At 46.7% G+C, this 12,696-nt stretch overlaps 1 pseudogene; it reads left to right on the top strand.

Moving 5' to 3' along the window:
* Window positions 1-8,351: 8,351 nt before the first annotated feature.
* LOC136653852 (olfactory receptor 4Q2-like) lies at window positions 8,352-9,289 on the top strand (annotated as a pseudogene).
* The last annotated feature ends 3,407 nt before the right edge of the window (window positions 9,290-12,696 follow it).

The following is a 12,696-nucleotide window of genomic DNA, read 5'->3' as shown; positions in this document are numbered from 1 at the left end:
ATTGCAGTCACATTCCAGCACTGTTTTCAGTAGGGAAAAGTTTCAATTGGCTTTCAACTGACATTCTTCTCTTACTGTGAATAGTGGCCTGCGTTGGTAGTGAGTGGGAAATTTTAATGCCTCCTAACCCTGCCACAGTTACATTACATTTTACATGCTCCCCCCATGCTCTATTATTTTCTAAAGAAAATAAAAACATGGCCAACACACACATTCAAAGAAATGTGGTCCTTTGATACTAGAGGCCGTGTTTCTTTCACAGCCCACAATCCAAGGAAATCTCTGCTTCTTTAGCCATGTTCAGTTGTACATCTCCATGGGAGACAAATGTGTGAAGACTTCTCTAGAACATGCCAGTGACACAGGCACTTCACTCCTATCCTCCTGGGATCAGCACTCATCTACCGTGATCACAGGGAATGTTATCTCCTCGTGATTACCACTCTGGAAAGTTCTGGAAGCTCTCCTCATACATGGTCATGTTGCTCATGGCTTGGGCAGGGGTGAAGCCAAGCACCCACACTGTCAGCACATCTGAGGAAGTTCGCTCCCTGTGGATATTAATGGCTGAACAGGGATTTTATGATGGAAACCTCCTTCTGTCCTGTTGAGAACTCCAAGCTTGAGAACTGTCCTGTTGAGAACTCCAAGGTCTTTCCAATACCAACATCTAAGAGTTCATCACAATACAACAGGTGACAACCATAACACAGATATATGTCAAATGAAAATTCCAAGATCCCTTTGAGTGGCATCAAATTCCTGAAGGACCACAGGAAACATTTTTTGTCCGTAAGCAACTTGCTTGCCCAAAACCTCCCTACTATTTACCTTGAAAGGGAGAAGAGTCAATTCAGCATGTGTAGTCCAGGTGAACTACCCCCCCCCCCTTCTTGGAGACATAAAGGGCACTGGGTTTTGGTTGCAGTGAAAGACATGTTCATACATCTCTAAACCTGAGTATGTCAGTTATTCAAATGTTATTTATTTTGCCTCTGAGAAAAAGGTCATTAAGTTCTTCCACTACATTAAAACCATGTTGGTTCCGGTATGAATCCTTGCTTGGTTGTGAAATGCTCAGTGGGTGATCTTGGGACAATTACTAGTGTGGCCTGTCTCACAGGTGGTTGTGAAGAGAAAACAGGCAGGGGAGAATCTCAGATGCCACCCAATGCTCTTTGGGGGAATGGTGGGATAACAGTATAATAAAGAAATCCAACAGCCCATTGATATGATTGGTAGTGCCTTATTTCATACATTGTTTGTTCTCTTCTTTCACTTATAACCACAAAGTAGGAAAATGGTTCCATACCCTACTTAGAACTATCATTCCTCATCTATTCACAGGCCCCACAAAAATATTTCGGAATCCCTTGTTAAAATAATTCACCAGAAAGATATGGAGTTTGTTGAATGTGTCTGACAAGAGGGGAGGAGAAAAAGCTCACACAAAAGTTACATAAGAAGAGCCCTGCTGGATCAGGCCAAAGGCCCATCTAGTCCATTCCTGTGTCTTACAGTGGCCCACCAAATGCTCCAGGGAGCAAGTCCAGCTTCCTGTATCTCACAATGGCCCACCAGATGCCTCAGGGAGCACACAAGTCAACAAGAGACCTGCATCCTGGTGCCCTCCCTTGCATCTGGCATTCTGATGCAGCCTACTTCTAGAATCAGGAGGTTGCACATACCCATCACAGCTTGTAACTTGTGATGGACGTTTCCTCCAGAAATTTGTCCAATCCCCTTCTAAAGGCATCCAGGTCAGCTGCCATCACTACATCCTGTGGCAGGGAGTTCCACAGACTAATTGCAACTTTATTGTTCTCCTCATGCAGCAGCACTCCCAAAATGGCCACCAATGGAGCCAGAGTTGCTTACCTGGGACAAGGGGTATGTTGCAACCGTTGCCGTTGGTAACCTTCAGTCCTGAAAGACTATGGTATCGCGCTCTGAATGGTGGTTCTGGAACAGCGTCTAGTGTGGCTGAAAAGGCCAATTTGGGAGTGACAATCCCTTCCACACTGGGAGCAGGTGCAGTCTGTCCCTGGTCTGTCTCCCTGGCTATGGGCCTTCCTTCTTTGCCTCTTTGCCTCAGACTGTTGGCCAAGTGTCTCTTCAAACTGGGAAAGGCCATGCTGCACAGCCTGCCTCCAAGCAGGTTGCTCAGAGGCCAGGGTTTCCCACTTGTTGAGGTCCACTCCTAAGGCCTTCAGATCCCTCTTGCAGATGTCCTTGTATTGCAGCTGTGGTCTACCTGTAGGGCGCTTTCCTTTCATGAGTTCTCCATAGAGGAGATCCTTTGGGATCCGGCCATCATCCATTCTCACGACATGACCGAGCCAACGCAGGCGTCTCTGTTTCAGCAGTGCATACATGCTAAGGATTCCAGCACGTTCCAGGACTGTGTTGTTTGGAACTTTGTCCTGCCAGGTGATGCCGAGAATGCCTTGGAGGCAGCGCATGTGGAAACATTCAGTTTCCTCTCCTGTTGTGAGCGAAGAGTCCATGACTCGCTGCAGTACAGAAGTGTACTCAGGACGCAAGCTCTGTAGACCTGGATCTTGGTATGTTCCGTCAGCTTCTTGTTGGACCAGACTCTCTTTGTGAGTCTGGAAAACGTGGTAGCTGCTTTACCGATGCGTTTGTTTAGCTCGGTATCGAGAGAAAGAGTGTCGGAGATCGCTGAGCCAAGGTACACAAAGTCATGGACCATGACATGTGTTTTCTTCAGGCTGATCGTCAGTCCAAAATCTTGGCAGGCCTTGCTAAACCGATCCATGAGCTGCTGGAGATCTTTGGCAGAGTGGGTAGTGACAGCTGCATCGTCGGCAAAGAGGAAGTCACGCAGACATTTCAGCTGGACTTTGGACTTTGCTCTCAGTCTGGAGAGGTTGAAGAGCTTTCCATCTGATCTGGTCCAGAGATAGATGCCTTCTGTTGTGGTTCCAAAGGCATGCTTCAGCAGGACAGTGAAGAAAATCCCAAACAAGATCCCCGTAAAAGAGCCATTGTTCATCCTCGGCAATTTCAATGGTAGAGTTGGTGCTGATCATAGTTCGTGGCCCACTTGCATAGGTCAGTTCGGCACTGGGAAGATGAACGAAAATGGCCAACGCCTGCTAGAGTTTTGCTGTCATCACAGTCTCTGTGTCAGCAACACGTTCTTCAACACAAAGCCCCAACATAGAGTCTCTTGGAGACACCCAAGATCAAAGCACTGGCACCAGCTCGACCTGATTCTCACCAGATGCTCCAGCCTTCCCAGCATCAAGATCACACGCAGCTATCAGGGTGCTGCCTGCGACACTGACCACTCCTTGGTGTGCAGCAGAGTGAAACTGCAAACAAAACGACTGTACCACACCAAAAAGAAGGAAGACCTCGCATTGATACCATTCGCATTGATACCCGGGATCAGAGAAAAGTGGAGGAATTTGCACAGGCGCTTGAGGAATCTCTTCCAGGCCTGGCCGACGCAAACGCATCCAACATATGGGAACATTTCAAGAATGCCGTTTACAACAACGCCATGCCCATATTTGGCAAGAAGACCAACAAGACGGCAGATTGGTTTGAAGCCCACTCTGAGGAGTTGACACCAGTCATTGAGGAAAAGAGGAGAGCTCAAGCAGCATACAAGGCCTGTCCCAGTGAGCGCAACCTGCAGGTCCTCCGAGCTGCTCGCAGCAAAGTCCAGCAGACTGCCAGGAGATGTGCTAACGACTACTGGCTCCAGCTCTGCTCCCAGATACAGATAGCAGCTCACCTGCGCAACTTCAAGGGGATGTATGACTGTATCAAGCAGGCCCTATGTTGCAAGGCAGCCCACAAAGTATAGTGGTCCAGCTCATGCTGGCACAGTGGCTTTCACTGGGAAGGGAAGTGGGGAAGAGAGGGTAAAGCTTGGTAAAGAGAAGGGAGTATTTGGTTACCAGTCCTGAGTGCCAGCTTGGCACAATGGTTATTGAGTACTGACCGGAGTGGGATGTTTTACACAACACCAGCAGATCAATGGACAATAAAACTAGCAGAGTGATACCAAAAGGGGGAATGAAGAACCCTCAGGGGTCCTGCAACCCCACCATTTATTCCCTTTTATCCCACAGAAACCTATAGGTTTATATTTGTGGGGTGGACTCTTCAAGGAACCCTCTTCTGTGACTTAATGACCCCTGCTTGCTCCCCCCCAGCCCTATGTGGGCGCTGCTAGTGTTTTGCACCCTACCAAAGGTACAGCCGCTATCTCTGGAGGTCTGTTGCTTAATTCAGATGGTCTCCCTGGTTCAGTTTAGCCATGGAGCCGTTAGGGTTGGAAACCTTTCTGTTGTCTCACTGTGTTTACTTCAGATCAGGAAATGCTCAAGGTGTGACTTTTGTTCACAGGGTCAAAGTCACCCAGAGTGGGGGGGGGGGGTTTGACTGCACAAGCAAATTATAGGTGTTGCCCTCCTGTCACAGTTGGTGCTTTGGGCCCCAGTGGGCAACCTGAAATCCAAGTAGAGGGGGCCCAGGGTTCAGGTTACAAGCAATGCTGCCTGGACGAGTTCTCTCTGAGACTTGGGCTGTAGGAGGGCTGTCTTATATGGGCCTCAGACACGGTCAGGATGAAGATTTCATCACCCTGCTTCCACCTCAACAGTGGGCGTTCTCCTGGAGCATCACTTGCTGCTGCTACTCGGGCCAAGGCCTACCCAGACTGAGCTTTCCTCCTAGGCCAGGTAAGAATTGAAATAAAGACAGCCCCCTGAACAGTCTTCCTCCCTCCGCCCTGCCCAAATAGTGCTCCCTCTTGACCCCTGGCTCCCTCCCCCCCTCTCATATCCTCTCCCTCATATCCCCCTCTGGGATATGCCCCAGGGGATATCCCTCATGCTGCATCACCACAGCTTGGCCTGTAGCGTGGCTGCCGAGCAAGTGCAGCCCCCTCACGGCTCCCCTGCTGCAGCCGGAAGTGAATGGGGCAGGTGACGTCACAGGTGCTGCTAGAAGAGGCATGCCTCAAAACGCTTTGTGCCACCTGGGCCAGCAAGTTAACTCATCCATTGCTCTCTGGTGGTGGTGCAGCCCAAGCCCAGACCCCTGCAGGCTCCAAACACCCATCAAGGACACCACTGAGTGAGGCCAGAGCGGGGTAAGGCTGGGCAAACCCAGGCACCTCCTTTCATCTTATAGGACCTGAAACCTCTTGCCATCAGTCCAATCCTAAAGACCCGTTACTGGTTCGGGTTCTGCTTTCCTCTCAGGCACCCAATGCCACCTACACATGTACTCAAACGTGTCACGCAAATAAAAGAAATAAAAGGGTTGTCAGGCAACAACTACCCAGATCCAGGGACGTGCGGTGGGTTGGAAGGCAGGTGAGACAGGGCCTCTCCACCAGAGTCCTTCGAAAAGCGCCATGTGGGTTGTGTGTGCTTGCACACCTCACATGCAGCGGGGCTTTTCGAAGGACTCTGTTGGGGAGGCTCTGCCTCACCTGACTCCCTACCCACTGCATGTCCCTGACCAGATCACAGAAAGAGGTGACAGTGACAAAAAAGGTGAGGGGACCCGTGTCATGAAAGCTCCCCCCATGAAGCTCTCGCTTTTCAGCAAAAAAATTACAGTTGTGCACCACTTAATATGTTAACAGGGGATACGTTCTCCTATCCCTCTTGTTATGTGATTAGGTCACTAAGTGAACATTCAGGCCAATCTAGTGCCTTTGTTGTGTTAACAAACACTGCCTGCCAGACACTAGCTGGCTGCACAGGCTACTGGAGACAGATTGCTTCACCTTTGCATTAAGAGCTTCTCTGTTATGTAAACAGGCACTCTGCTGGAGGCTATGGGAGACAGAATTGCCACATTAAAAGCATCTTTACTGTGCTTTGACGACCGCCATATTTGCGGTCCATTGTTAAAGGAAAGGTTGTTAAGCGGTGCACACCTGATACATGAAAACTTTGCTCAGTCCTGTAGTCCACTCTTTTGGTTTTTGTTACTGCAAACTAACTACGGATGATGCAGAGGTGGAGCTGGCTTTGCTTCTGGTAGTAAGTTCTCCAAGTTTAGAGCTCTGAATTCCAGGGGGGATCTCAGAGCAGTAACTTTGCAAAGAAACTCCCTCTGCAACCAAGATGTCCGTAGTGCCAGTTTGCCTTGTCAAGATCCAAAGACATAAACCCAGCAGAGTTTTTTCATTGCTCTTGCTGGCTTCATTATACTAGGGAAAGAGGATACAAAGTCATCAAGCCACACCGCTCCTCATTTCAAGAAGTGATTGACTGGGGACACGGATCCTCTGGAACACCGAAGTAAGTAGAGAAAAGGAAAGCCTGGCAGGGCTGATATGAAACAAATACGCTGAGAGAGAGAGAGAGAGAGAGAGAGAGAGAGAGAGAGAGAGAGAGAGAGAGAGAGTGGTGGTGGTGGGGGGATTAATCATTTATTTATTATCTATTAATTAATAACTATTCAACTATTAAATAAATAAATAGATGATGGTGGTGGTGGTGATGATGATGATGATGAAGATGATGATGATAAATAAATAGATAATGAAGATGATGGTGGTGGGGGGTGATGATGATGATGATGGTAATAAATAGATGATGATGATGATGATGATGATGATGATGATGATGATGAAGAAGAAGAAAAGGCTGGCCCAGGCAGACAGTGCAGTCCCGGGGGTCTTTTCCCGCGCCCGTGGCAGGGAGGGGTCGTCCTGTCACCTGTCCGGGGCGTCGAGGACCGGCCAGGCCGCCCCCGGTACGCGTCCGGGGCGCGGGCGCAGAGGTGGGCTCAGAGTCGGGGGCGCGCCCCGCCCCGCGGAGTGGCCCTTCTGCTGTGCCCGCGAGGCTGAGGCTCGAACCAGCCAGGGCGCGAGCATTTTTAATAAGATACACACTGAGCATTAATATTGTGTGGGGGGGGGGGGGCTTCCATTTCCATTGTGCCTGTTGCGAAAAATTATTCTGTGGTGGAAGTTTACGTAGTCCTGTTGATGTGACTTTGGATGAACAGAAATGGGAGCCATTTAAAGAAAAATAATCCACTGTAAAATTTAAGAACAAATCCATTTCCTAACAAAGCACATGCTGGTTGAATATCCTACACCTCCAAATGTTGTATCCACTTCTAATTCAATGCCATTTCATTTTTAAGTCATCCTGTGTCTGGGCACATTGATCCTGATGTTGGTGTTAAATTGCTTGTTGTACTTCCTTAACTTAAAGACATATGCTACAGTTTTGCTCATTATATTTGTTTGTATTTCTAGACTGCTCCATTCTTAAGACTGCAACCAGATCACATCTCTTTTTGGTGTGTGTGCAATCCATAAGAACCCAAACTTCCCAGTATGTCCCATTTTTCCTTCCTGTTCTGCTATCTCCAGTTTGGTCCTCAAAAATTGCACCTTTTTAAAAAGAAGTTCATGCTGTTGTTTGATGGTCCTTAAGAGAAGCCTCACACTATCCTTCTAACCAGGCATAATTCATCCTACTGCTCATCCTTCATTACTGAGACCATTATTATTTTGATAATGAATTTGCACACTTGCACTCTGACCCAGCCACACATTCACCTCCAGAAGGAACAAACCATTATGAGAAAAATACTGTGTTCCACCCAAAACAGCATCTCCCATGTGGCATGTTCTACCTCCCTCTCCATAATGTGTTAACGCATTGTGCGTTTAATTCCAGAAGATTCCATTTCTCAAAAAGGGGAGGAGAATTATCAAAAAGAAGCTGCAAGGAAAAGAATGTTTAAATTGTTTTTGGAAGGTTTGAAGCTGCTTAAATACATTATAACAGCAGTGGGTCCCCAGTCCATTCATTCATTCATTCATTTTTTTTTTGTGGTGCATAAAAGGTTGAAAACACTGCAGTAAATCATCTACTAAAAACTGTCATTGCCATAATACTTGAGCCCTCTGGACCAGCCCTCTGGTCCCCGTGTCCATTTCATCCCTCATCCTCCTTGCCACAGGATGTGGTGAGGGCACCTGGCCTAGATGCATACCTTGAAAAGGGAATTGGACAGATCTGTGGAGGAAAAGTCCATCACAGGTTATGATGATGGGTGTACCTAACTTCCTGGTTTTAGAAGTAGGCTGTGTGAGAATGCCAGATGCAAGAGAGGGCACCAGGATGCAGGTCTCTTTTTATATTGGGTGCTCCTGTTTCTCTGCTTGTGCCTCTTCTTTTGTACTCACGGACAGAACCTCATATTTGTCTCTGTTGAATTCCATCCTGTTGCTATGGGCCCAATGATTTATGATGCCTACATTTACTGTACATGGAGGCCAAGGAGGCTGTTATCTGGAAGTTATCTGGGATGTGTATTTCACCTTTACAGGAAAAATGGGGAGCCTGAAAGGAAACCAAACAAGGGTCAGTGAGTTCCTGTTGGCAGCTATTTCCCCAACGTGGCAGTCCCAAATCACCCTTTTTGTCATCTTCCTGCTGGTCTATTCAACCACACTGGTAGGAAACACCCTCATCATAGTGACAGTAATGTCTGACTCTCGGCTACGTACGCCCATGTACTTTCTGCTGGGAAACCTCTCCTTCCTAGATATCTGCACCTCCAGTGTCACCGCCCCCAAGATGCTGATGGACCTCTTGGCTGTGAAGAGGAACATCTCCTTTGATGCCTGCATGGCTCAGCTGTTTTTCATCCATGTGGTTCTGGCTGCTGAGATGTTCCTCCTCAGTATCATGGCCTATGACAGGTATGTGGCCATTTGCAAGCCTCTGCACTATCCCAGTATCATGAACAGGAGCATCTGCAGCTGGCTGGTGGCAGCTTCTTGGACTGGAGGATTCATCCACGCCACAGTCCAGACTGTCCTCACCTTAAGACTGCCATTCTGTGGGCCAAACCAGGTGGACAACGTCTTCTGTGATGTCCCACCAGTCATTAAGTTGGCCTGCACTGACACCTATGTCATAGAGCTCCTCATGGTCTTCAACAGTGGCCTTATCTCCACCACTTGCTTCATCATCTTGGTGACTTCACCATCCTGGTGAAGATCCGTTCCCCTGAAGGACGGCACAAAGTCCTCAGTGTCTGCGCTTCCCACCTCACCGTGGTGACCTTGTTCTTTGGGCCCTGCATCTTCATCTATGCCCGACCTTTCTCCACCTTCTCAGTAGACAAGCTCGTCTCTGTCCTGTACAACAGCGTCACACCCATGTTGAATCCTATGATCTACACCTTGAGGAATAAGGAGGTTAAGTCAGCCATGAGAAGGCTGAGAATCAAGGAAGTAACTTCAGAGGGGAATATGACAGTGTGACATGCATGAAAAGGGAAGAGCCTCATCTCTAAAAAATTTACCTTCCATGAGGAGATACTGACTAGGAAGTGGTTGCCATATAGGGTAGAATCAGTTTCATTCAGTAAATGTGATCTAGTATGTTCTCTCCTAGATTTGAATGTTCTAGAATGTTCTCTTCTATATTTATTATGTAAATTCTAATTCTTCCTGGGTCATACAAACAGAAGAGGAAGGTGGAAAACTGATCTTGGGCATGGGCATTGCCACCAAATAAAAATACAAAAATAAGTGAGAAACAAAAATCTGAAAATATTTTAATCTGACCAATACAAAGGCTTATTGGAACAAATTATTTGTGTTTTTTTTCAATCAATCAATCAATTGAGCAGCCAGTCATCATACTAAAAAGGCAATGGACAAGAAACATGCCATTACAATAGTTTCAATCAATGATATAAAAATTATGACCTGCAACATCAGCTCATCAGTGGTTAGAGAGAAATTTGCCTTTTTGATTTACATGTATTCTAGATGCCAGCACTTACAGTAAGGTTGCGGGTGACATAGGGTGCCAAAACAAGGAATGCTCAGAAATATCTCCTTGCTCCCAGAAATCTAGATGTTGGGTAAAGATTCTAACAGCCCAATCCAAAGGAGCAGTGGGATGGGGTGACCAGAAGGCCAATGAGAGGTAAATAAATGCCTTTTTTACTTTCTCCTTGGTAGGCCTTCTAGTCACCTATGGGTAGAGGTGGGTGAAAGCAGTTTTATTTTTTTGCAGATTTTGGTGTTTTCCAAAGGTAGAAGGCAAAAAGCATGTTGTGTGTTTTTATTCAAATTTTACATTAAAAATATAAATCATGATCTCTTTAAAAGTGTACTAGGCTACTACAGTTTTAAAGAATTAAATAAATAAATAAATAAATAAATAAATAAATAAAATAAACACCAAATAAAACACCCTCTTTGCAGATTTTAAAGGTTTTTTGTTTTTTTTTACAAAAATGAGAAGTACAAAAAGTGGTGTTAAGTGTTATGTGTTTTAATTTTGTTATCACCATTTTCACCCACCGCTACCTATGGGTCTTCTTAGATCCATACCATCTGTCATTCATCATTGGCATCTTTCAGTCTTGGAAGACTATGGTGTTGCGCTCTGAAAAGTGGTTCTGAACAGCATCTAGTGCAGTTAGCGTAAGTCCAAGGAGAGGAAAGGGGCAGACCTGGGCTGAGAAAGGGGGCAGATCTGTTGCGTCCCACTGCTGCCAAGATCCACACCCACAAATGAGTACAATACTCTGGGAAGAGTGTTGGTTTTGATTTTGGTTAAACATATACAGAATTGGGTAGCGCAGTCTGGTTCTGAGATTATAATGGAAATAACAGGGTTAAAACAGGAAGTCCTTTGAAGTCAGAATGTCAGGCTAGGACCATGAAGATTCAGACACAAAATTCAGTTTAGCCAGGAAGTCTACACCACAATCTGGGGCCACTCACTATCTTTGTCTAACCCACCTCACAGGGTTTTTGTGAGGATAATGGGAAGGGTGAGGAATTACATATGCCACATGGATGTCCCCACATATGGCTGCATTAGGCATGATACACCTTGATCTATGTATGACTGCCAGGGTCAACCCAAGGACTCCTGATACCTGAGGCTACATACCAAATGTTGCTTCCCCTTACCAGGTGATGTACCAGCCTCTGCCCCTTTCAATGTTCTTGCTCAGCATTCTCACCCCCCACCACATTTCCTCTTCTCTCTCTCTCCCCCTCTTTCTTTCTCAACCCAGCGAGTGAAAAGAAAGGAGAAGCAGAGCAGACAAGTATTCAGACAGAGATGGACACCACCCCCCCACCAATCTCCTGCCCAAGACGACCATTTCAGGTGGCCTCATGGATGGGCTGTTCCTGGGAACTATCCCAAATTCTATGCAGAGGTGAAAGTATCTGCTATTTCCCACAATGGCCAGTTTCGCTATTGACAGCAACAAGAGGGAATCCGTGAGGTTTTTGGTAGCCCTTTCACACATTCAGTGAACCCCATAAGGAGGAATGGGAAAATGCCTGCTCATCGTCCATGCATTCAGCTGCAAGTCTGAAAAAGAGCCCTGCGCATACAGTTGTACATGCTGGCAGCCTTCACTGTGTGATCAAGAAACCTGTTTTTCCATCCCTGTGGTTTTTTATCTAATTTTTTTTCCAACCAGCTGGTTCCCAAGTTAATAAAAATACATGGATGGCAACCTTCAGTCTCAAAAGACTATGGTATAAGCCTACAGCACCTGGTATTCCAACAGGTGGTCTCCCATCCAAGTACTAACCAGGCCTGACCCTGCTTAGCTTCCAAGATCAGACAAGATCAGGCATGTGCAGGGTAACAGTTACTATAATAAAAATACAATAAATAATACAAATACAAAATACAAATACAAAAATACAATAAATAAAAATACAATAAAGCCACAATCAAAACCACATTTATTATCTGTCAGTGAAAGGATTAACAGGAAGACGTATCTGGAGATAGTTCTGCCTGTTGTCAACAATGGCCAACCAGTTGCCTGCACTAGAGCTCTCCGAAAGGGCTTGATCGAGATAGCCACTCTTCTTGCTTGTTGAATCAGCTGGGACAAGCCTGGAAGGAAGTCTTAAATGCAAAGTGGGGTTGCCTGTCATAGATCTGGTCATAATCAGGACAATAATGCTGACAGCAGAACATACCGTAATCAATATCCTGACAACAGAACTTCATTTGGTGCTAACTTTTTAATTAGACCCTTGGGACAAATGGCAAGAGCTGCATGGCAGGGCACAGAGTGTCCTCGAGCACCCCTCCCTCCCTCCTCCCCCGCCCCCAGCTCGCAGAGGGCCAGAAGCTATATAGTGACAGGGAGAAGGAAACCTTGAGCTGCCAGAAGGACAGCCTGCCAGCCCTTTGCAGGGAGCAGGAGGTAAGGGGCGTGCTTATCTCCAGGCTTTGTCACTCTTTGCATCTCCAGTGCTCCCCTACCCACCCATCTCCTTCTTGCTAGCCAGTGCAGGAAAGGTAAAGTGTGTAACAGGGTTTTCTGATACCCTTTTCAGCTAGACAGACTCAAACTTTGGTGTGTAGTCTAAGGGCACTGGGTGGAATTCATAGATCCCTCTCCAGCTCCTGGGAGTGGCTGGTTGGTTCTGTCCCACTTCACTGCCATGGGTGTGCCTGGGGGCATGACTCTCGATGCATGACTGTATGATTTCTGTCTGCTGTTTGCTGTAGAAGGGAACCCACAGTGCAGAAGTAAGCCCCATTGAACTAAGTGGAACTTACTTCTGAGAACTAAGTAAGCCCCATTGAACTCAGAAGTTCTAACCCCATGTCAGAAGTAAGCCCCATTGAACTCAGTGGAACTTACTTCTGAGTAAACATACATAGGCTC

Source organism: Tiliqua scincoides, chromosome 5 (assembly GCF_035046505.1).
Source record: "Tiliqua scincoides isolate rTilSci1 chromosome 5, rTilSci1.hap2, whole genome shotgun sequence".
Lineage (NCBI taxonomy): Eukaryota > Metazoa > Chordata > Lepidosauria > Squamata > Scincidae > Tiliqua > Tiliqua scincoides.
Note: the sequence above shows the minus strand (reverse complement) of the source record. Positions and strands in the feature narration are given on the sequence as shown.